Genomic DNA, 23,623 nt, shown 5'->3' on the forward strand with positions numbered 1-23,623 from the left:
TGCTAGTTTGTAATCTCTAAGAATTTCCTGTCTGGAGTAGAAACGTTTTAAAATCCATCTTACTTCTACTTTGTAGATTTTAAATGCAATACCCAGTAACTAAAGCTTTCAGTGGGCAGTGAACAACTAGTTGCCGGGCCTTCTGATTTGTCTTTGCTGTTGTACCTCCAGTCCCCTCTCGGCGAAGACTGGGTGAAGGGATTTTTGACTGCCGCCCGCAATGCTCTTAAGGAAGAACGAGTCTGTGAGGCTTCTATGTAAATAACATGGCACTTAGTAATGAGAAAGTTAGCAACTCTGTTAATTGCTCATGAGATGTACCTATGTAGAATTGTGCTTTGAAAATTTCTTTCAGGTAATGTCCCCATCTAGGAGTCTGGATTTTATATATCCACTAGCAATGCAGACTCATTCTGCAATGAAAAGCAAAAAATGCATATTCCAAACATTGTCTAGTCACAGTTAGTTCCTCCTGTTACAGTCCTTAGAGAAGTTAGTGTGCCCCTTCTGAGATGAAGGAGGCCTGTCACCAAAGGAATGAAATAAATTATAGTGGTATTCAAAGGACAGAATAAAAAGACAAGTGTGGAGATCACAGATGAAACTTTAGTCAGATGAAGGAGACAGTTGTAAATACTCAGCCTAGGTCATTATGTAGGAAAAAGGGAACTCATGTAGTCCTCAGAGAGTGTATAGGTAGAGTTAGGTTTATAAATATTTGGGGTACTTTTTCCTTCATGCATTGAACACAGGGTTTTTCCAAGACTTTCTGTCTAAGGTGGGCACTAGACTTCATTTACCAACCGGTTTTGAGAAACAATGTAGATGTTTTTCATATTAAGATACATTGTTTACCATATTTTCCAAAATTGCTCTGCGGTCAGTGGTTTGGGCTCTGTCTCCCAGGGGAGCGCCCCGGCCATGCTGGGGCCCCGCAGGCCTGCCCTGACAGAAGGTGCTGGGCTCACAAGGTGCTGGGCATCGCGGGCCACCTCGCGGCATCACGGCTGGCTTCTCATGGCTCAGCCTCTGAAGTACATACGCATGTTGGTGCACAGAAATCTCCTCTGACTCAGATAAAGCATCTTCTGGGACAGTGTAACACGTTTGATGGAGCCTCTGTGCCTCTCCCCGAAGAGCATGAGGAAGAAAACTTCACCACGGGTGTTTGCTGTGGCAAAATGCGTCTGTCAGGAGATGATGTGGGAAGTCAGGGAGGAGGTTAACAGCAACAATATGAGGCAGCAAGGCCAAATTTTCATGGCATAGCCATATGGCTGTTGAAATAGTACTGTCAAATTGCTTCCCGTTGGTGGGGGAGGAGGGCTGGGGTGCGCCCTGCGGGAGGGCAGGGTGGAAGGTGTCACGCTTCTGGGGGGCGGGGAAGCAGCCTTCTCTGCGTGGTGGGGACTGCATGAGGTGTCCTCCTCCTCTGCTGCTCACCGGCAAGGGCTGTCCCTCGGCTGCGGCTATTGTTCGATGCAATTAGTTTTTATTGACTAAGACGACCTTAATAGGTTTCGTTTATGTACCTTGGTTTTATTGCAATTTAGCCCTCTAAATACCCAGGAGGCTCCTAAAATAACAAATATACTATTAATTAGAAGTTAAAAGGAACGTAAGCTTTAAAACAATAGTTTATTTTCTTTTTTATATCTTTTAATACATGTACGTATTTAAGACTACACCTTCAATCCTGGAGTCTACAATAGCTAAAATGTTTTGACAAGTGATAGCTGAGGTTACTATAAAAAAGAAACCTATGTAATTCTCCTTTCCCCCTCCCCCTTCCCTTTCTGTTTATTTTGCATATTTGAGACACTGTTGTCAGAGTCAGTTTCAGTGCAGTCCTCCAAGGTCACTGTTTTTCCCATCCAGTCTGTTGGAAATTTTACCCAATAATGAGGATATTTTTTAAATGGTAAGAATAACATGAAATTATTTTCAAATCTGTAAAAGCAAACGTAAGAATTGGGACTGGTTTACCCTCTGAAACTATTCTACCCCACTTGTTTGAAGTTGAACAGATTTCACACTGATGGTATCTCTCAAAATGGGGGAAAAGGGAGAGAGAAGTAATAGCAACAGCTAAATGAAGGACCTTACAGCTAAAAGCGTAATGTGTAATAGAATATTTTCCTGCCATTTGTGCAGTCAGCAACAAAAGAATAAGGACAGTACATTGGACTAGAAGCTAAACTCTTCTGGTGTGAGATGAAAATTTATCTGGTTTATTGTAATTTTAAAAAGATATTGTTTGTTTTTTCTGCTAATGAGTGCATGGCAGATTATTGTTTACCAGTTTCCACTCTAATCCAAATCAGAATTGAAGTTGGCAGAACATAAAAGAAATTTCAAGACTGCTAAATACCATCGTCCAGAGCGTCATTTACGGTATATTTTTGTAACTTCAAAATTGCAATAGATCGAGGAACAGGCATATTAGGGTCATCGGCACAATATGGTATTCAGTTCAAATAACTCATATTTTTATGGATTCATCCTATTTAAGCATTGATTAAAATCTCAGTATTACTGCCTTTAAAATTAAAAATCCAATTGTCTATGAAAAATAGAGCTGTTTAGACTGGAATACTAGTATGGACTTCTCTGAAACTTGTTTTTTGCCCATTGCTTTGAATTTAATATTTCTGCACAACCAGTACCCAGTTAACCAGTGGCAGAAACTGAATAGCCGAAGATAAAGTCTGGAGGACAATGACCATTTCTTGCCCCTCAGTGAGGAAGTACATATAAAGCACTGTGCTTTTCCTTCGTGAAATGGTCTGACTGGCGATGGTGGTGTGAAATGTTATGTCACTTAGGTGTTTTGCTCAGCTGACAAGTATAGGCATTTCACTGGCTCTTAACTTGGACTGCCTGAATGTAAGAGTATGAAAAGGTTGAGAGGAAAAAGAAACTGAAATCATCAATTTGTGTGCCCTGGGCATGTTGACAGGTATGGCTAGAGTGGCCTCTGCCTGATTTCAGCACTTACCAGCAGAAGCCAGAGTTTGCACAGTGAAAACTAAACGGTAAGTCAGTCCAGAAACTTTCCTTGGGCAGTACTAATGAGCTTGGGGATCTTGAGTTGGTATGCATCACCTGTCTGTTACTGAGGTTTTCTTAAGAAACAAAATTTGTGTGGTTTGCATTCATAGAATCATAGAATATCTGCAGTTGGAAGGGACCCATGAGGATCATCGAGTTCAACTCCCTGTTCCTCACAGGACTACCTAACACTAAACCATATGACTACGAGCGTCATCCAGATGCTCCTTGAACTCTGACAGGCTTGGTGCCATGACCACTTTCCTGGGGAGCCTGTCCCAGTGACAGGCCACCCTCTCAGTGAAGAACCTTTTCCTAATGTCCAGTCTGGCATTGTGTGTGTCTGTCCATCCCTCCCATAATAAAATACTTGACTCTGTTACACAGCATCAGCCACATTCGACAGAGTCTTAATGCGCTCGGAGATAGGGGATTCCTATAGGCGTTGTGAGAATTAGTGGCTGAGGAGATGAAGGAGCCCAAAGTTATGCTGCTCCCTCCCAGGACGGGAAGAGCACAGCTCTTCATTCATTCTGTGGGGCAGCAACCAACTTAGCAGTCGAGTATGTGCGTACTGACTGGCCAGGCAGTACACGGCATAATTGTCTGGGTTATAGCATAAGTCTGTGAGGCTCTTCAGCAGACATGGGATATGAAAGTGTAAAAAAGCAGATTCCTTTAGTTCTGCTGCTTATAGAACAACATATTTATGCGTTATGTGGGCTGCAGTCTGGTATGAACTTAATTCAAAGGCTGTTGCAAATGCCTATTTGCAGAAGGGGTATGAACTTACTCTTTTTAAAATATGCTTTTGACTGTAATTGTGAAATGCAGATAAAGTTATAAATCCATCAGCGAACTGACTATTTTAAGCCCATCTAGTCTTGTTTCCAGAGATCAGGTTTTTACAAATGAGGTATTTTTAGATGGATGAAATGAGCATATACCACGTGCTAGAGGTATGAAGCAGCTTTATAGGTTGTAAGTTTAAAGCCTTCTGTTTACAATATGATGTTTTGAACTCTAATGGTGTACGGTATTTGTCATGTAGTGTATCATTATAGAAATAGAACACAGTTCTAAATGTCTGCAGAATTGCTGTGCTGAAGTGAAGAATCATCAGATAAATTTATTGTTTGCCAAGCAACCAGAAAATTTATAATGCTAATTAAGACTTCTTATGTAGTTAATTTCTGTAACTCTTGCACGAGGACTTTTTGTTACTAAGCTATGTACAAAAACATGTATAAATTCCTTTGAGATACTGGTGTGTGATGTGCAATACATAACGACTTCTTGGTTTTTAGACCACGTTTTCACCCTAACCCTCAATAGAAATGTGGATTTTCTTTACATTTTTGTCTTCTTTGTTTTATATTAGGGCCCAGCTGGCATTTCGAAATATAGCTTGTATATAACAAAATGCCTTCCTCCATCAGTATGTACATTTTTTGAAATTAATTGTGATATGGTTCTCATCTAGATTGGTCCTAAGAGGGCAAGTTGCATCCTGGGGTGCATCAAACAGTATAACCAGCCAGTGAAAAGCAATGATTATCCCGCTGTATTCAGCATTGGTGCAGCCTCACCTTGAGTACTGGGTGCAGTTCTGGGTCCCACAATCTAAGAAGGATGTGAAGATACCCGAATGCATCCAGAGGAAGGCAATAAAGCTGGTGAAAGGGCTGGAAGACATGTCCTGTGAGGAGCGGCTGAGGACTTTGGGCTTGTCTGGTTTGGAGAAAAGGAGGCCGAGGGGCGACCTCATGGCTCTCTACAGCCTCCTGAGGAGGGGAAGTGGAGAGGGAGGTGCTGAGCTCCTCTCCCTGGTATCCAGTGACAGGATGCATGGGAATGGTTCAAAGCTGCGCCAGGGGAGGTTTAGACTGGACATTAGGAAGCATTTCTTCACCAAGAGTATGGTCAAACACTGGAACAGGCTTCCTAGAGAGGCGGTCGATGCCCCAAGCTCATCAGTGTTTAAGAGGCATTTGGACAATGCCCTTAGTAACATGCTTTAACTTTTGGTCAGCCCTGAAGTGGTCGGGCACTTGGGCTAGGTGATCGTTGTAGGTCCCTTCCAACTGAAATAGTCTGTTCTGTTCTGTTCTATATGGTTCTGTTCTATACGGTTCTGTTCTATTCTTTAGCATCCTTTAGCTGTTGAACTCCTGTTAAATTTTGTTACTAGACCTGTAGAGCTTACTATCTCATAGATCAGGCTGAACATATATCCTATAACCACACAAAACATAGAAGAAAATAAAAAAATACCCAGGCATTCTTTAGACTGGGACTTAATAGAAAGCCTGCTTTGAGTGTGGGGATGTGACAGTTCAGGCATTTTGGAACATCCACTCTTGGCAGTCAAGTCATGGAGTTTTTTACAGTCTGTTCTCAATATTGTTTTCCAGGCATAAGAAGCTTTATGCTTCAGTAATGATGACACTGTAAAAACCAGTGTGGTAGCCTAGTGCCACCTGTGTAGATGGGGCTATTCTGCTAGAGGAGCTGCCGTGGGTTTTTTGGGGGTTTTTTGGTTTTTGTTTTTTGAATTAATTTGTAATCTGTTTAAACCTTGGTCCATTTACGTGTCCTCTTGCTGTAAAGCCAGCAAGTATCAGGTGGTTTGAACCGTGTTATAGTGGATTATAAGACACTTCTCTAGTAATGAGGTGCTTATTCTTTGCAGTGATTACAGAAAATGTAATAGACATAAATATATGACTCTGTGAAGAGTGGGGAAAAAGGGTTTGTGAAATGACAATATAGTGGATGACTGAGCATCTCTTTTTGTTCCATTTCAAGTATAATAAGCAGTGCATTCTGAAAGCATGCAGATCTTCCTGCAAAAAAAATTGCCAAACTTTCATTCTGGAGACAAGAGATTATATTGGTAACTGGAAGAGAGCTCAAGAGACAAATTGATTGTCCAGGATTAAGCTCACCATCTGTGATGATGATCTTTCCTGGACTGACACATCCAGGATTTGACCAGTGCTTGCTTTTGTTTTCTCATCATGCTTAGATTTAATTACCTATATTTAGAATGAAATCCCTTAAAACTGAAAAATCATTTACATTTCATTGCACACTTTTGAAATGCTACACTCACAGCAAGTTATTTCCCTCTTGCTAGGTATAGCAGTGAAGAAATGGTGCTTTAAGTGACCGCACTGTGTGGTTGGATGGGATGTGATCCATGGATGGAAAGGTTAAAACTTGAAAGCCTTCCTTCACCTGCTTTTGCTTTCTATCCATTTCTCTGAGGAATTATTAACAGGTGCTGAAGGCACAAGTGCTGCATGGCCCTGAACTCTCAATGCACAAGGAAAAGATCAAAACACTTTTTTTAAAAAAAAAAAAAAAAAAAAAAAAAAAAGGAAACCACTGGAGTTGGAATTTGTTGTGACTGAGGATTAATCTGACAATACATACTAGATTTTAAGTGAGAGTGAAATATAACTGTTAACAATTGCATCAACTGTTGTTTTTCAATCTATTTTTCATGTCCTACCACAGGGAGGACACTAGCAGAATGAGGAGGGATCAAGAACTACTTTAATCAAACGTTAAGCACTGTTGAGAGAGGTATGGCTGGGGGTGCTGCGCTCAGAAAGAGATACAGACACTCTTCTAAAATAAGTAAGATTATTTTCCCCTCCTTTTTTTCTTCACGTCAGTGCTCATCCCATCCTCCACATCATGTTTGTTAGGCTGAAGATTTTGAAAAGATAATACTTGCTTTCTCTCCATATCAAGATCTCAATCCCATCTGCGTTGACATTTTAGCTTTATGAGGGAGAATGCATTATGTAAAGTTTCCATTAGCCTGCAAAATATTAAATTAAGTGTTGAAAACATGAGTTGTTTTTGGTGAGTGAAGCAGAGCAAGCCACTGAGATGATTTGTACTCATCAAAATTAGATAAAGTTTTAAAGTTAGACAGAGAACTTAGCCTACCACTCAGTTTCCTTCCCTTCTCTTCTCTTTACCTTTGTTCAGAAAATGAAATACACTGAACAAAGGCCAAGTTCTTAATAATACAAGTGAAAGCATAACTATAATTTGTAGTTGGGAATACTGTGAGTAGCATATGTGGCCGTACATTCCTTTGGCAAGATGTTATTCACATTCTCCTTGAACATATAATTATGTATTGTTGCTTAATAAGGAGAGAACTTCTTTGTCAAACACTCTTCTGTAGTGTTAAGCTTTCAAACTGCATATTGTAATAGAATGTTTTGGAAGGTATTAGAAGATTTCAACTGCTGCATTTTTTTTTCTGATGGGAGATAACATTGCTACAGCATTAATTGCAGTCTAAAATAGGTAAAAGTGTAATATGCAAGAGTGCATTTGTGCATAAGTAGTACAGGAATATAAATGAAATCTGTCTTGACATGCACTCATGATAACATTTTTCCAACTTGTTTACAAAATGAAAGAATATCTGTCTCTGGTAGAAAATTCTATGTTTAAAGCAGTCTCCCACTATCCTTTGAAGTATTAAATCCTCCTAGGTTTCATTTTTTTTGGCACAAGAGTAGTGGATGTTTAAGAAGCCAACAGCATTAGCTTGCACAGGAGCATTCCTGTCTTATTTTTGTTTCTAGGTCTGTTTCCTGTGTTGGGGGAAGGGGAATGAGAGCACAGCTGCTCCCAAAGTTCAAGATGAAGCTGTTTCTTTAGTGTGTTTTAAACCTTGGTCACAGTTTCTTACTGGAAGTCTTTAAATGAGCTTTAGTCTGATCTTCAATTGCTCTTTTATAGGCATGAAATCTCCCTCCTTCTCCCCTCTCTTTCCTCACCCTCCATCCCAGTCCCCAGCAACTAAACCCACTCACTAATAAAACAGAAGTCCTGATTATCTGCAAAATAAATATCCAAGAGAACCCTCAGAAGCAGAGCATTTCAACGTACATGTTTCTGAGACCAAGTAGATAATTGGTTCAGCATCAGCTTGACAGAGTGATCAATCAGTATTTCTTCTGAGACTTTTTTTCCTCATTTTCAAAATGTTGATGCTTGCCAGCACAAAAGATTGGCTACTTTGGATGCCAAAGCTGATCCATTTGAACCTTTATTTCTCAGATAAGCTGAACATCACAGAGAAGGCGAGATGAATTTTCTGCCTGGTTATTTATGGTACCTCCAGTAATTCAGGTGGAAAAGTAACAGCTTATTCCTCTCTTACATTTCCTTATACATATTTGAAACAAAGTCTTCTATCTGAATTTTGGCATATGTATTCCCCGATCAGAAACACTTCTAGTTTTTCATAGTTTTACAAACAAATTAAAGCACCTCCTTCTTCTGTTGGTCCAGTTAACATTTTTATTGGCATGTGTTGCCATCACATGTGTATAAAAGGAATAAACCAAGCCTGCCGTGGGAAGAATATCCGTGCTGCAGTTATTTTCTTTCATTCACTGGCGGGACTTTCTGTTGAGGTACCTTTGCTTATATAGACTAAAATGTTTGGGTGAGAAGGAAAAGCACGTATTGTTGGTTGTATTTTCCTACTTGAGAGCAGCTTAATGGTTCGTATAGGAAGGGCGTGTTTTGTTTAAAATATAGAATAATGGGAAATAAAAATGTTGTTGCCTCCCAGAGGCGTATAGCCCAGGACAGTGGGTACATAGATGGAAGTCCAGTTTTCAGTGTGACTGTCTTAAAATCTGGAGGTAGTTTAATCCAAAAAGAGCTGACAAAGGAGTTAGTGTTGAACTCTTACTGTTGATTTACAAAAGTCTTGGCATACCAGGAAAATAATAGAAACCTGGATGAGTGCCAGCGTTGTAGACCAGGTAACCGAGGTAGTTATAGCCTGGATATTGATTCAGGTAAAATGATGGAATAACTGGTGTAGGACTTGGTTAATGAAGGACAGAGGAGAATGACAGGATATCTCTAATGCTTGTCAGCATGAGTTTGTTAAAAATAGGTCTTGGTACACTACTACCCTTGCCATGTTTTCGAGGTGCTTATGCATTGGGCTGTTGACAAAGAAGTCGTATGAAAATACACATTTAGATTTCTGTAAGGTCACTCCCTTGGTGCTATATGGCATTTTCACGAAGAAACAGGAACGATGCACGGTCAGGACACACAGCAGCTGAATCAGACCTAAAGGAAAATGATGACAGTTATGTTTGAGGTCCTTGAGTATCTGTGCGTACCAGCGGGTCGCCAGTTCTCCACGCTTGAACTTTTTTTTATCTGTGCCCTTGTAAAAATAATCACTTACAAAGTTTATAGATGATTCAAAGATTTGAGAAAACAATAATGAATGGAGCAAATTGCTGAGCGACTGTGCTTGTCAAACTGGGCAAAACAAGATTGTTGCTTCAATGTAGCAAACGTAACATTGTGGACCCAGAGACAAATACATAGGATTTCTTTTTAGAGCAATAGACTCCATCCTGGGTAAAACATCTGCAGCCGAAGGGCTGACATGATCTCTGGGTATGTAAGCTAGAAAGTTTGGGAATGGGAAGGGAGATGATACTCTGTCTGGCACTGAGAGGACTAAGGCTGGATTGTTTTCTCTAGTTGTAGTGTCCATAAGTAAAGGAGTCACAAGAATGATTAAAGAGTGGAAACAAGCCTTAAGTAAAAAGGTTCTTCGAGTTTAAGGTCTTGAGCTTAACAAAAAGCTAGAAGGTATTCTCTTTGAGCCTTCGTAACATATAAATCTCTGAACTTCTGGTGTTTAATTCTAACTGGGAGAATAATGGAGCCCCTCTATTCTGATTCCAGTTCTGTCATGTCTTGACAGTTTTAAAAGCTTCATAAATTTTATATATAATAAGGACTTAAGAGTATTCAGCGAAGTAGTTAAATATAATTACCCGATTTTATAGATGGAGAAACTGGGATAAAGTCACATGCTTTAGTTCTGCCTCTGGATTTTTTGTGGAGTACATTTACAGAAATGTCAGGGTAGGGGCATTTTCTAATAGTGTTGTCCATTGAAATGGTTCTGTGAACTTTCCAAATTCTGGGTGATGAAGTCTTTTTTTTTTTTTAAACAGAATTTGTGTTTGTTATATGAGCTCTGATCCTGAGGAATTGTATTAGTATCTGCAATCCTAAAACTGAAATTTAGTGGAAGCTAAGATGAACATGAAAGCTAGGGGGTTTGATAATTATCTGATGACTGCAAAAAGTGAACGGTTGCATGCATAATGAAAAATACATTAAAATCCTTAATAATCCAATGATACACATACATACCTCTATATGGGTTACTCGGAAAAAAACAAACGGGTGAGACTAGTATGGACTATAGCAGATTATAGAGAAAGACTGCAAAGTCAAGAAATGTGTGATAGAGTGAAACATATTGGAAATACACTCAAGGAAGAACAAGTAGTTCTGCTCTTAACTTTTAAAAATACATCCTCTTATTTATAATGGAATCAGTATGTCACCCAGTATATATATGTGTGTGTGTGTGTGTGTATATAAATATATATGTTATTTCTGTGGAAATGAAAATAATTTTTTTTTCTGTATTAAGAAGTGCCATATGCTGATGTTGGAGAAAAGTTTTAGTGCTGTTTCTTACCATTAAAATATATATTAAAGAAGAAGTAATACAACTCCTAAATTATTATTCTAGATTTTGCGTAAATGTTCGTTATGCACTGTCTTTAGAAGTAGCAGGAGACAAATAATGAACTAAATAATTAATGCAGTACACAATATAGTGTTTTCAAGCAAAATGCTTTTGGCTACATAAGGCAGGAAAAATATAAGTGAAACCCAAAAATGTGGAGAAAAAAAAAAAAAGACTGGAACCAAAGGAACAAGGCATGGAAATAAGATCTGAAAGTTCATATGCAAGCAATTTTCATATTAGTACATAAATATATATCTAAACAGAGTTTGACTAATCCATCTCAATTTGAATTTTCTCAAGGATATCTGAGTACTTGCTACCCTATGTCAAATGAATTATTTTTCAGGTATAAACTTGTCAGCAGATGTTCCAAGGATCCAGTCTGCTTCCACCCTCATGATATGATGGGGTGTGGTGCTTCAAAACTTGGCTACTCTATACCTGGGAAGAGTGAATCAACTTTAATTAGGTCAGTCTTTTAATGTCAAAACCCTCAAGCCTTCCACTGTCCCAACAGATGCATGACAAGAAATTAAACCCACTAATCCCAATGCTGTGTGTGTATATGTGAACTCTTGGAACTTCAGTGTTGCGAGAGCTGTAAAACCAGAACTGTTTATACCAACAAACAAATAACACCAGGTCCTGCCTTCAGCCTCTTCTGAACTCCTAACAGCCGAGCAAAAAAGTTCCAAACAAACTATGTATGGTAATAGTCTTTCAAATTATAAGAATATCAAGATCACATGTTTATAAGAAGTGTTTGGCAGATGATCCAATTCAGTGCTGAAGTTTGTGGGTTCAGCCCTGCAGCCTGACATAGAAGTTGTGGCTGAACTAACTTAGCTACCGTGTCAGAATTATGTCATTGCTCAGAGCCTTTCTACCTTGTTCCAGGTGAAACAAGGCAGCCTTTTTCTTTTCTAGTTGTTGTTACTTTAAAAAACAAACCCAAAATATGAACTGAACAGTAATGTTGTTGTCTGATACGTTCAACAGGGAAAATTTTCTCACTTGTGTACTCATGTATAGCTGGTGGATGATTGGGTGTGTAGAAGTTCTTCAGGACTTGACTGAATTTTTCTCTAAATGTTGTGTATGTTTTGCGCTTGTCACAACTGTCAGTGTTCATTAGTATTACAGGTAATAGAGGTGGAACATGTAAATACATTTATGGCTGTGGTTGCACAAGTCTGTTCTAAAATGCCATATTCAGTTGTGTAATACTTCTGAATTAATATGGCTTCCCCCCCCCCGAACTATTTTTTCACACCTAAACAGTATAAACAAAAACAGATTTTTAAATTGAGTGATATGAGGGAGGTTCCATAGAGTCTATATCATTATTTGAAGGGAAAGGGGGGGGAAATAATCCAGAAAGGAATCTGTTTTTTCTCCCCCTTTTTTATGTTCTCAGACCACAGCAGAGTTTTGGATGTGAATAATTCATTTGACGTTGTATGCATTTTGAAACAAAACTTCTCACATGCAGATACATTTTTAATATTCACAGTCATGCTTCTATCCTACTTCTGTTCAGCACTAACCTGTCTCTTTCAGTCTGCATCCTTCCGTGAGATGTGTGCCTGCGGGAAGGGAGGGCGACATACTTTCTCAACTCTCCTGTGATTTATAGCAGTATATGAAGAAAATGGCAGGACCCAATGATACTGCATCATATATAATTGTTGTCATCTTTCCTCTTGGTATACTTTCTCTTCCATTTTTCCTCTTGGTGTTTTCTGGGTCAGAATTTAGGTGTTACTCTAATTTTGCCCCTGTCAGCTGGCTATCCTCATAAATGAAATGAATCCCATTTTTAACCACGTTTTCTTGAAGACCTCTCTCCTAAATTTCAAGGTGCTTGGAGATTAAATCATGATTTATTATACAGAATGTTATCCAATGACTTCCTTCCCATCCATACTTTTTTGGAGGAGCAGGGATAGGGCCAGGGACAGTAATGCCCTCCCCCTGGCTTTTGTTTTAAAATTCAAATTTTTTTAAACCAGATTCAGTCAGACACCGACCACAGGCAATGCTAACATTTTCTTTTGTTTTGGTTTGGTTTTTTTTGTTTGTTTTTGGTTTTTTTATTATTATTATGAACTGAAATGTAAAGCTGGTATTTTAAAATTCAACACTGAAAATGAGGCAACCAAAATGCTTCATTTTCATTCAAGTTATCAGTCTCAATTATCACGTTGATTACTTTGCTTGGACCGTTTCTACAATATTAAGCATGTATGATAGTAATTTAAAGTAAATTACTAAAAATATAGTATGTTTCATGATATATATATTTCAACTTAAATTGCATCATACCTCTTTATAATTATTTTTGCATTTCTTCCATCAAATTTCTGCAGGATATGTTCCAAAAAACATTTATTTTCTTAGGTATTGATGGAAAATGTTCTCCTGTCAAAATTTCTAACCAGATGTACTTAACAATTGTTTTACCAGCAAAATGATTAAATGCTTTTTAATTTTATGGGCATTGAATAACTACTTTGCATTTATACTAGAAATAATAATTAAAAAAAGTATATTCCTGGCAGCAAAAGGAGCCACACACTATCCATCTTATACCTTTTCCTTAAACCTATGTGCTTCCATTGCGGACTGAGATACTATGGAACCTCTTGGTATGTTTATGGGTGCTATAGATAAGTGTTCACGAGGAAATAAAGCTGTCCTATGATTTCCATGTGTCCCGCATGTTAAAATGCATTACAGAGAAAAATAGATTATTTTCTATTATAGGCTTAGCTTTCACACATTTGTGGATGTTATTGCTGTAGGCAGCACTTTAAAAAAAAAAAATCTGACTTCTAATTTTGTTTGTCTAGTCTCATGCGCGCTATTATCTGTGCCCAGTGGATTGAACAGTGAACGATATTAATTCTGGAAGTGGCTTTAGGCCGTTCATCCTTGCTGGTTGTATAGGTGCAGTTCAGTTACCAGGAATCACTAGGAAAATTATCCCAGCTTGTTCACAGGTTCGTCAGCTCCTTCTAGCAGGTGGTCCTGTTAAAGCATAGAGAGCTAATATAACAAGAGAACTTACTAAAAAATAACATAATGTGGCAATGGCAAAGCATCATAAACTTCTGCTTGCTGCAGTTTTGTCTGTCTCCTTAATCCAAAATAAAGTCTCTCAAATGTATCCTTGCTCCAGAATACATTCGTGATGTACAACTGAATATAAAGTCATATCCTGTAATGCACTGACTGCTTCTGTAGAAAGTAATTTGACTTAATATCGTAAAAATCTATATGATTATAGCAACATGTAAAATTTCCATAGTTATGACATGCAAAGCTGGTTTTCAAATTAGAAAGTACTATTGTGTAAGCATTACATACCACACACCATGAGAGCCTGGCTATTACAGAAGCCTAAAGCTTCCTGTACTCTAGATCCATTCATCCTAAAGTTCAGAATAACACACCATACATGCATCCTTGCATAGTAATAGTAATAAGAGGCTGAACTGAAGGACTGCACTTTCAGCACTATGGCATCCTCTGAGTGCTGAAGAGAAGTGTCACTGGCAGAACAGGTTTAAGTGCTTGTGAAGAAGTTGATCTTTCCAATCTTTCAATTTACCTGTAAAAAGGCTACTGTATGTGGTTGTGTGCAGCTATCTGGGAGATCTTTTTGCGATCTTTTCACAAATGGGTTTTTAAATGAAGATGTACTACCATACCAAGGAAGTATGCTTCTATCAAGTTGTTTTCACTCTATGAATGCAGAAACGAGTTGAGTAAAATGCTAAGCACACTAAAATGTCGTGCATGGAAATCAGTCTTACCCTCTTGGTGAATTATCTGGTGTTGCTTCTTTGCAGAAGCCGGTAGTATTGCCATGATACAAGATGCTCCAGGCATCCCATGAACTTCAGCCATCCCTACGGATGGAGCAAGAAGGGTGAAGGTGCCTCTCTGATTTAGCTATTATGTCCCATTTGTTCACTGACTAGAGGGAGAACAGCTGGTCTAAGCTACTTGGAAAAATGGTGTTCTTACTCTTTCTCTCTTAGGAAAAATAAGTTTCTTAATTTCTGCTCCATTTTCTTCTCCCCATCTGATCCTTACCTCCTCAGGCCTGATTGCAGGCATAGGAGGGTACATAAACAAGCCTTGGACCTGTGTTATGCCTCACCTCCATCTTCCAAGTCTAGAAAGGAGAAGTTGACCTTACTTCATCTGTCCTTGATCTCAAAAAAAGGGGCTTTGGTAGACTTTGCCATAGCAGGAGCAGAAATGGTTTGAGAGGCAAGAGATGCATGTGGGTGCAGTTAGCTGCTGATCTGAGCTACAGGCAAATGTAAGGTTGGCAAAACAGATACCTAGTGAGAAATTTGGGGAATAACGGGGAGCTCCGCTACACTGCTGTGTAGCCAGAGCGTAGAGCTGCAGACTGCACTCTGTAAAATGGCAGCCCTGTAACTGCTGTGTCTATTATAGATGCGCAGGAAGAGTTCAGAAGTCAAAGAGGGTTAGAAGAAAACTGAAGTGTATGCTTACAAAAAAGAGGTTAATTTTTAAGTCAAATGTTTCTGATTTTTTAATAGTGTTAGCACTACAAGGGAAAGACTTGTGCACAGGCTTCATGGTAAGCACATCTTTTAGTGTTTTAACAAACCTGATTTTTTTACATACGGTTGGTTTGTTCACTGCTGCTGAGAACTGCATTTCACTTTGGTTAAGATAGAAAAGATACCTGATCTGTTTAGGTGACGTCATGCTGTTGCAATCTGCTCCTTCTACCTTCAGAATGATCAGTCAGTTACTTTTTTGATTAAGATAGGGATGCTTCACAGTTACAGGGGGGTTTTCAGCTCTAGCCAAATCAAGATAGAAACAGATATGACTTAAAAACAAACTGGAAAAAACAGCTAATGAAGAAAAGCCTTTCAGAAGCGTGATACTCAGAACTTTCATTGAAAATGTTATACACATTTTCTGAAATTAGCACTCTGTAACAGTGCTACCTAAAATTTCTAGGCAGTTGGATCTGTGTTGACTTTTTTAGCCAAATACATTTAAATTCATACCAGCTGCTGAAATTTATAAAATCTGTCAGTCTAATAGAAAGCCCTTGTTTATCTTATCCATTGGACCAAAACTAAGATAATTTGATAAAACAAATCTCTTGTTTCTGGTCCAGCCTGATGTTAAAAAATTTTGAGGCCCTCCAGCTTCTCCCAGTTAGTACTTCATTATGAAAGATAAATAAAATATCATTTTGCAGGAGACCACGTAGGCGAATCTCAACGGAAAAAGGAAATATTTAGGGTCTATATGATGACAATGCAAGCCTGTATAATGATGGAAAGGATTTTCACAGCAGTGACAATGCAGCAGCGGTAGTATCTTAATATGTGTCAAGATAATGTTCACAATTGAACAATTTAAAAAATATTTCTCTAAGAATAAGTTTTGCAACTGCAACTGCTGTTCTGTAATCTTAACAGTTATGCAAATACATGTGTGAAAGACAAAGCCAAAAATTACCACAGATTCTGCCCCCCCCCAGTAAAATCAGCAAGACTTACACTTAATCAGTCCTGCTTATGAGCACTCTACCTCTGCTGTCCGGGCCCCTAGCCCTGTGGGTTTGTAATGCGTGCCTTTGTACCGCATGAGGTAGCGGTGTGTGGAGAGGTGTGTTGCCAGAGCCCAGGCTGGCACAACACATGCCGTAACTTTCACACAGGCTGTGAGGTGGCCATCGGGAAACTTGCATGCGTGTATCTGGGATGACAGGAACCGTGTTGGTGACCTCTGAAGTTACAGGCTTCATTAGAATGTTCTGCAGTGTGTTTTGTAAATCCTATTTAAACCTCTACAGATGTAGGTCTACAAAGTTGTATGGCACAATGTTATCACAGCTAAATGGTAAATAACTATCTTTAAAAAAAACCCAACCAACCAAACAAAAAAAAACCCCAAAACATCATTGCCACTGTGAAGACTGGGGTTCTGGAAACCGACACTAGCTTCAGCTTCCTCCTGTAGCTAAAACTTTTCAACAACCTGCACTGAATCTGGAGCTGTGTTTCACTAGGGAGGCAATACTGAGCTTCCCAGCTCCAGTAAAATTGGAGGCAACGCACCTTCCTCCTATCTCTAGAAACGATATGGATCACATTTTAATAAAAAAATAGCAGGATGAGTCACATAAACTATTTTCCTACATCCTTGGGAGGCCATTTACCGATGCTAAGCTCTAGTTGTGTGCCAGTTATGTCACCTGTTTAACAGTATTTTCCTTTTTTTTGGTGGATAATGTAGCAACAACATATCTCAGTGAAAGTAGGACAAAAAATTATCAGTGAAAACAGGAACAAAGACATTTCCCACATATTACAATGGTCTCAACTATTGTTAAGACTATGAAGGGTTTTTTTTAACACTCTCCTTCAATAGGAAGAGCTCTGTGAGACCAGGCAGTGTCACCCAACCGGTAATGCAGTTTTGTTTCAGAGCTCTGCTCATTCTGTAAGGTTTTCCTCATGCTGTTAAGAGAACAAATCTGCAGGTGTGGAGGTATATATGGACAGTATAATTTTTTTCCCTTGCTGCTCTAATGTCTCTTACTTCCATAGTTAAGAACTTTTTATCCAGGAAAAAGTGTTGTATCAGCTTCCCAGAAGATAAAATAGCAATAAGCCCAATTGCAATTCTCTGCTTTGAAGTGCATCCAAGAAAGTTTCTGATACAAGTCATTAATAATAGATGTTTTAGAAGAATTTGGGAATAATACTTTTATTGACCAATGATAAATAAATCCCAGAGGAGACCTCCCGTAGCAGAAGCTGCCTAACCAAACTCGGAAATTAATTGATCTACATACAATGTAAAGAATTAGTTAAATTTTGGTGTAATTATGTTGTCAAGGGATATCAAATCAGTGATCAAAGATGTGCAAGTGACTTTTGTATTGGTAGCCCCACTTTTTTTTAGAGATAAAGTTCGGAGTATAATTTAGTCACTTGTACTGTTTCATTCTAGTTAGAAGGTTAATTGGAGCATTTCCTTCTATCCAGATAATACAGTCAGCTCTCTTCCCTTGTAGGCGTTGCATCATCTAAAAGTTCAGTTGCTTGTCCCTCACTAATTTGCTCATGTAAATGGTGAGGCTGTTTTTCTGTTGTGGCGAAGTGTTAAGTGTCTCCAAAGAGTGATCCATGAAAAGCTCACCTACTGCAGAAGCCACCTAGGACCAGGCAGTGGGAAGCACTGAGCCACAGAAGGTTTGGTCTCTGCTCTTGGATGGAAGGCCGCTAGCCTCCCCAGCCCTATCGGTGCGTGTTTAGGCACGCCTTGTAAGTACAGGCAGAATGTATAGACTGAAGAGGAAGACATGCCTGAGATTAAGTAGTTGGAGTTTGGGTAATCCAGATTGCTTTCTTGGGGGTGAGGGTTGGGTAGCTGTAATCCATTCTAATCCTAATTTATGTGCCACCGTGGGTGTAGTCCTCCTGTGCATTTAAGGAGAGAAGGAAACCTAACAGCAGCTAACCTAGGACTGGGGTAGTGAATGGAGGAAACACAGACAGTGATCACTGTGCTTTCCTGCCTCCAACCCTGCCCTTTTTTGTGCATCACTCAAGGCTCGTAGCCTTTGAGGTGCTAGCAGATTTTAGAAACATAACTGTTTACTCTAAGAGGCTGGGAAGTTGTGTGTGAGTGCCTCCCTCCTTTGGTTGGGGCTATGAGGGAATTGCCAGCCTTTCTGGGTCAGAAGGGGAATAACTGGAGTCCATTTTGCCATTGCTAATTCCCAGTTAGCTCTATAGTCCTTAGCAATTTGGCATGGCTATAGGACAGGGATGAAAAGTGGTGTGTCCTTGGTTTGTGATTTCACATTACGTGCTGTCACTGTAGGCTGGTACCAAAAGGGACATCCTTGTAGCTACCTTCTCGATGACTTTAACACACAAGCCCTGGTGATCACACGGCACGATGGAGAGTCCGATTAGAAGCGTTTTTACAACAGAAAGTTATTCGGTGCGTGTGTGGGAGGGAGTATTTTTCTGTTAGACTGACTGATGTGCCTTGCACTTCTCCTCTCCCTCCTCACTCCCCTGCGCTGCAGCCACGGGGTCACGGGCTCGGAGGCAAGTGAGGAAGAGCCGAGCAACCAGGAGAGCAACTGGGGCTGTGTCAGTGGTGGCAATCTCCAGTTAACTGAATTAGATGCAGAGTGAAAATCTCTTGCTTTTCAGTTCTTAAACCCTATAGTTGCATCTTTTCTCTATGTGCTCTGTATTTTCCTGGTGGTATTTTTGAGGTGGTCAGTTAACTTAGCTGAAATAGCGTTGAGGTACACAGAACAGTTTGGATTTTAAATCATTTGTTCAGCTTCAGCTTTGGGATTTTGTAATAGTTTGGGTTTGGGCTGCTAGCTGGAAACGTACTCTCCAGTGTATTTCCCAATGTGTTAACCTGAGTGAGTCATTTTAGGTCAGGCAGCCTTCCTCTTCCGTGCCTCAGCCTTCATCTCCATCCTACGCTGTGGACTTCCCCTGGGAATTGTAGGATGGAGGTGTAGGTGTCTGCCCCCAGCTCTCTGGGTGACCTCGCTGGTAGCTCCTTGGCTCCCTTGGTTGGATCCCTTTCTCCTGCAGAAAGCCACGAGGGGGAATGATGGAAAGGCCCAGTCAGTCTCCCCCCGAGCTCCCAAGGCAAAACACTGGGCTATGTGTTTAATACCTATCACTAATAATGATGCTTCATTATTTATGAATTTAAAATTATTTATTTTTCTAGGATCTTTTAAGTAAAGTCTACTGTGAGTGTTTGGTATATTGTGTTAGCCTGAATTTTGTCTAATACAGAAGTTTTGTGGTTTTGCTGAATGTGCTGTGAATACTTAAACTTTGTTTATTCCTTCTGCCTTCTTAGTGTGTTAGGGAGAGTGGGAAGGCACTAGCTCGTACTTCTATATAATGTTTTTGAGCAGCTTTTATTTCTTTTTCTTGTTCTTTGAAGTATGTATCTGAGAGAATGGAAGGTACTTTATTTTTTTATGCGAGTTATGTTAAATGATTAGTCAGTGGGTGTTTTCTGCACACAAACACAAATGCACACATATACATATATGTGCAGACACATGTACATGCGTGCACACACACGTATAAACAAACATATATAAGCACCCTAGACCAAACTCTTTAAGAAATTGGTTTTCTTCTGTATTCTCTTCCTGCTTCGCTTTCTAAAAAGTAGTAGCCTCAAAGGCTTTAACCCAATTGTATCTATTTTCTGCATTCTCATGAAATACATTTGCCTAAGTATTAAGGTATCAGCCTGTCCCATTTCTTCTTCAGAGAAGCGTTCTTCACACCTACAGCATTCTTCTATTTTTCATACCAGAAATATTTGCATCAATATTAAACCTTTTCCAAGTCACTGCTGACCCATGTTTCTATAACACTTTATTTACGGTGTGGTTCTCTCTTTTGATATAAAATGTCAGCATGCATACTGGACGGGTTAATTTATTTGAAGAAAGTCATGACATCACTTAAAGAAAGGCTAGGCTGTCAGCTGAGAATATGGTTTAACATAATCCTTACCTGTTATGATTACGCTGGAAGTAATTTGTAGCTTGTTGTAATGAAAACAGTATGTCGGACTGAATTAAAGATTATCTCTGGTACAGGGAGGAATTTCACCACATAAAAATCCTAGCACGTGGTGTTTTTTTGTTTTTTTGTTTTTTTTTTCTTCTGAGACTGAATTAAATATTGCAATAATCAGAAGGCTATTGCTTCAAATGGTAAGTTGAGGCAGTTGGGGAGGAGTGCATTAACTCTTTATGTGACACATTCGTGTTTCAGTATATCTGCTAATGCTCTTGCTCAGTTGTTGGCCTTTTAACTATTTGATAAATAATACTTATGTTCAGTGCTGCTTTACATCACCTGATCATGCTGCAACCAGCTGTGTGCAAAGAAATTCATAAATGGGTCCTCCACCTGAAGGATAGTTGAAGAAACTGTCCAATATAGAGGTACCTGTTTTGGTCTGGCAAATCGCACGGATTACATAGTGCTGTCTTAATTAGTCCCTCTGGTACACTGAAATGCTGAGCTTGTAATACCTCATTGCTCGTGACAGAGTTGTGGTGTTTAGGAGGAGGTAGAAAATGCTGAACGTGTAATCTTCATTTGTAATCACATCAGGTGTATCAACATAAACATCTAGTTTTTCACTCTGTTTTTGCATTCATTGATGGTTTTCCCCTTTTGCCAAATAACTGTTAATGGGCCTTTCTTAAATTCCCTTGCCTTTGTCTCCCTTGATCGTCTGACTGTATTGAGAGGAACTGTTTTAGATGTTTAATCTTTTATGTCTTCATCCTTAGGCATCATAGGGCATTATTGAATGACAATGTGAGTTAGTAACCATGGTAGCCACTGTATTGTATTCCTTGTGATGGTTAAGCATCCTACAAGAAAGACCTTTCTGAATTAGTGTAATTTGTTGGTAACTTCCTTGCTTTGTTAATTTTTGCCCTCTTGCTCTCCGAGTCATAGAGGAATAGTTAGTTATACTTCACGTGTGAGAGGGAGTGAGGACTGGCAGATGTGTGCGCTACCGTCTGTGCGGGTCAGTGGGAAATCTCTGGAAGTGTTCAAGGCCAGGTCGGATGGGGCTTTGAGCAACCTGACTTAGCGAAAGATGTCCCTGCCCGTGGCAGGGGGGTTGGAACTAGATGATTTTAAGGTCCCTTCCAACCCAAACCATTTCTGTGATTCTATGATTCTATGAAAAGGGGTGGCTGGAGGATGGTTCCTCTCAGTGGTCTTCAGAGAATGGAAAATCACCTCTTCGCCAACAGCTAGCAGCAGCAACTGTCCAAGACTCTCTGACCTTGCTGCTCTCCCAAGAAGAAAAAAAGTGCAACAGGCTCATAAATTCTTTCATTAACAATTAATTTGTGTATTACTCCTGATTTGCTTAGCACTTCTGACACAGAAGATATTACCCTTATTTGATAAGGCGGGAGTACCTTATTTTGAGCTACAGGAAAACTACACTGTCATCCCTTGCTAGAAAGTAAGTTTGTGTTCACAGCAAGTACTGCATTTGCTTATTGTATGTTATGTAAGGCCTTCTTTGAACATGATATGTGTGATATTTCACAGGAACACTGGAATATTGTTATTTTTCAGAATGCACCGTCAAGCCATGCAAATAACATCAGTTCTCAAAATCCCAGTTTATAAGAACATAGTATTTTCTGAAATACGCTATTTTAAAAATGATGATGAAGTGGTGACACAAATCAATAAAGTTAGGGGATTTTCAAAGCGGAGACAAGTCTGAAACATCTCTCCTTCAGTCTTCCTGTTGTGCACTGGAACTAGCTTCTGCTCAAGCCTTAGTTTTAGTGTCAGTTCTAATTCTTTTGAATTTATCTGACAGATTTATCTCTGTCAACCACAGGATTTGTATGCCATCTCATACTTTAGTTTCTGGTGTCTGTACTTAACTGATTTGTTTCCTATCTGCCTAGTCCATCTTTTCATTTTTGGTGAAATGGATTTATCTTGTTTCTATGATTAAATGGAAGGAGTTGCTAAGGAATCAGATCTGGATCCTTTATTACATTTTAGCATTGTTCCTTGGAAACCTGATTATATCTTGCAAATTAGAGTAACATCTCAAAGGTAATAAATCCTGCATAGCTTGTTAAATATCCCATTTTTTATTTCTAGATTCTTGCTGAAGCAGAATGATATTATTCCAAACTTTTCTGAGTGTGAAGTGTTCTGCTGTTGCTCTATGTGTTCACTAGTGACTAAGCATTTGCCATTTTAGGACAGAATTATTTTGTCTCAAAGAGTTTACTTTCAGAGTATGATTTCATAACTGTCAGTTAAATAATGACTTTTTATTAATGATATTTAAATATTAATCGCCTCTCAAAACAAACAATTGTGAAAAATCAAGAGAGATACTTTTGTGGACAAATTCAAGTCCATGTCTATTGAGCCTCTGTTTATCTTCCATTTTCAACTACGTGGTGGATACCTGTTTTTTGTTATCTGATGGGCTATAAAACTCACTTTTGTATCTGATGAATCGAAAATGTGCAGCATATACGTATATTTTGTTATTGCTGATAATTGGATTAGAATTTTGCTAGTAATACTTGGTTCTAAGTGTTTATGGTATAGATCAGAGAAGTACAAAGAAGCAAGTAAATGAAGAATTGGTTTTGCCCCACTGAGGGATCTAAGATAGGTTGCCCTCTGTACACAAGCAAGCTTCCAGAAGTTACTGAAAACAGATTTGACAGCAGCATTTTTTACATTTAAATCGGAATGTCCAAGTGTCACGTAGTGAAACTGGAGATTAAAGTTGGGAGACATGCTATTTCTTCACTTGTGGAGCTTCCTAAAAAGAAATGTGGCTTTATTACCATTATTTTTTAGTATAAATTTCAGTAGTTTGAATATAGATCTTTAAATTCATGTCGTTCATACTGAGCATCATTCAAGTATTTTTTTTGTTTCTAATCTCCCCTTCAAAATGAGTGTGATAGACGTAAGGTGCTTTCCTGCCACTGACGCAGGCCTAGCTGAAGGAGCAGATGTACCACGTGGAGAGTCACCACTCTGGGCAGCAAACTCCTCTTGTGCAGTTTCCTTAGTAATTGTAACTCAAAGCAGCCTAAGGTTCACTCTAGTTTATACCCGTAGGATATGTTTCTTAGCGCACTGTAGGGAAAGATTAGTGGCCCAGGGCATCTCTGCCCTGGCTTCTGTATATTCCCATCCCTGCTGCCAGGGGATGGCTGGGGTAGGAGAAGGCTGCCTTGTCAGTTTTGTTCAAGGTGAGCATTCCCGGGCTTTAACAGGGTCATCCTGCAACAAGAAGAGTTTTCAGCTGCCTACTTGCCTTAGAAATCTGTCCATT

At 39.2% G+C, this 23,623-nt stretch overlaps 1 protein-coding gene across 4 annotated transcripts in view; it reads left to right on the forward strand.

Moving 5' to 3' along the window:
- Positions 1-23,623, forward strand: part of TBL1X (transducin beta like 1 X-linked) — a 205,561-nt gene that overhangs the window by 16,838 nt on the left and 165,100 nt on the right. Inside the window, exon 2 of one of the 4 annotated variants that reach the window (XM_082337750.1) lies at positions 11,025-11,147. The exons of the other annotated variants lie outside the window; for them this stretch is intronic. The gene's annotated coding sequence lies outside the window, so the exon portion shown is untranslated. The remainder of the gene's footprint in view (positions 1-11,024; positions 11,148-23,623) is intronic. 4 annotated transcript variants of the gene reach the window in all.

The sequence above is a fragment of the Platalea leucorodia genome (assembly GCF_965183815.1).
Source record: "Platalea leucorodia genome assembly, chromosome: 2".
Taxonomy (NCBI): Eukaryota; Metazoa; Chordata; class Aves; order Pelecaniformes; family Threskiornithidae; genus Platalea; species Platalea leucorodia.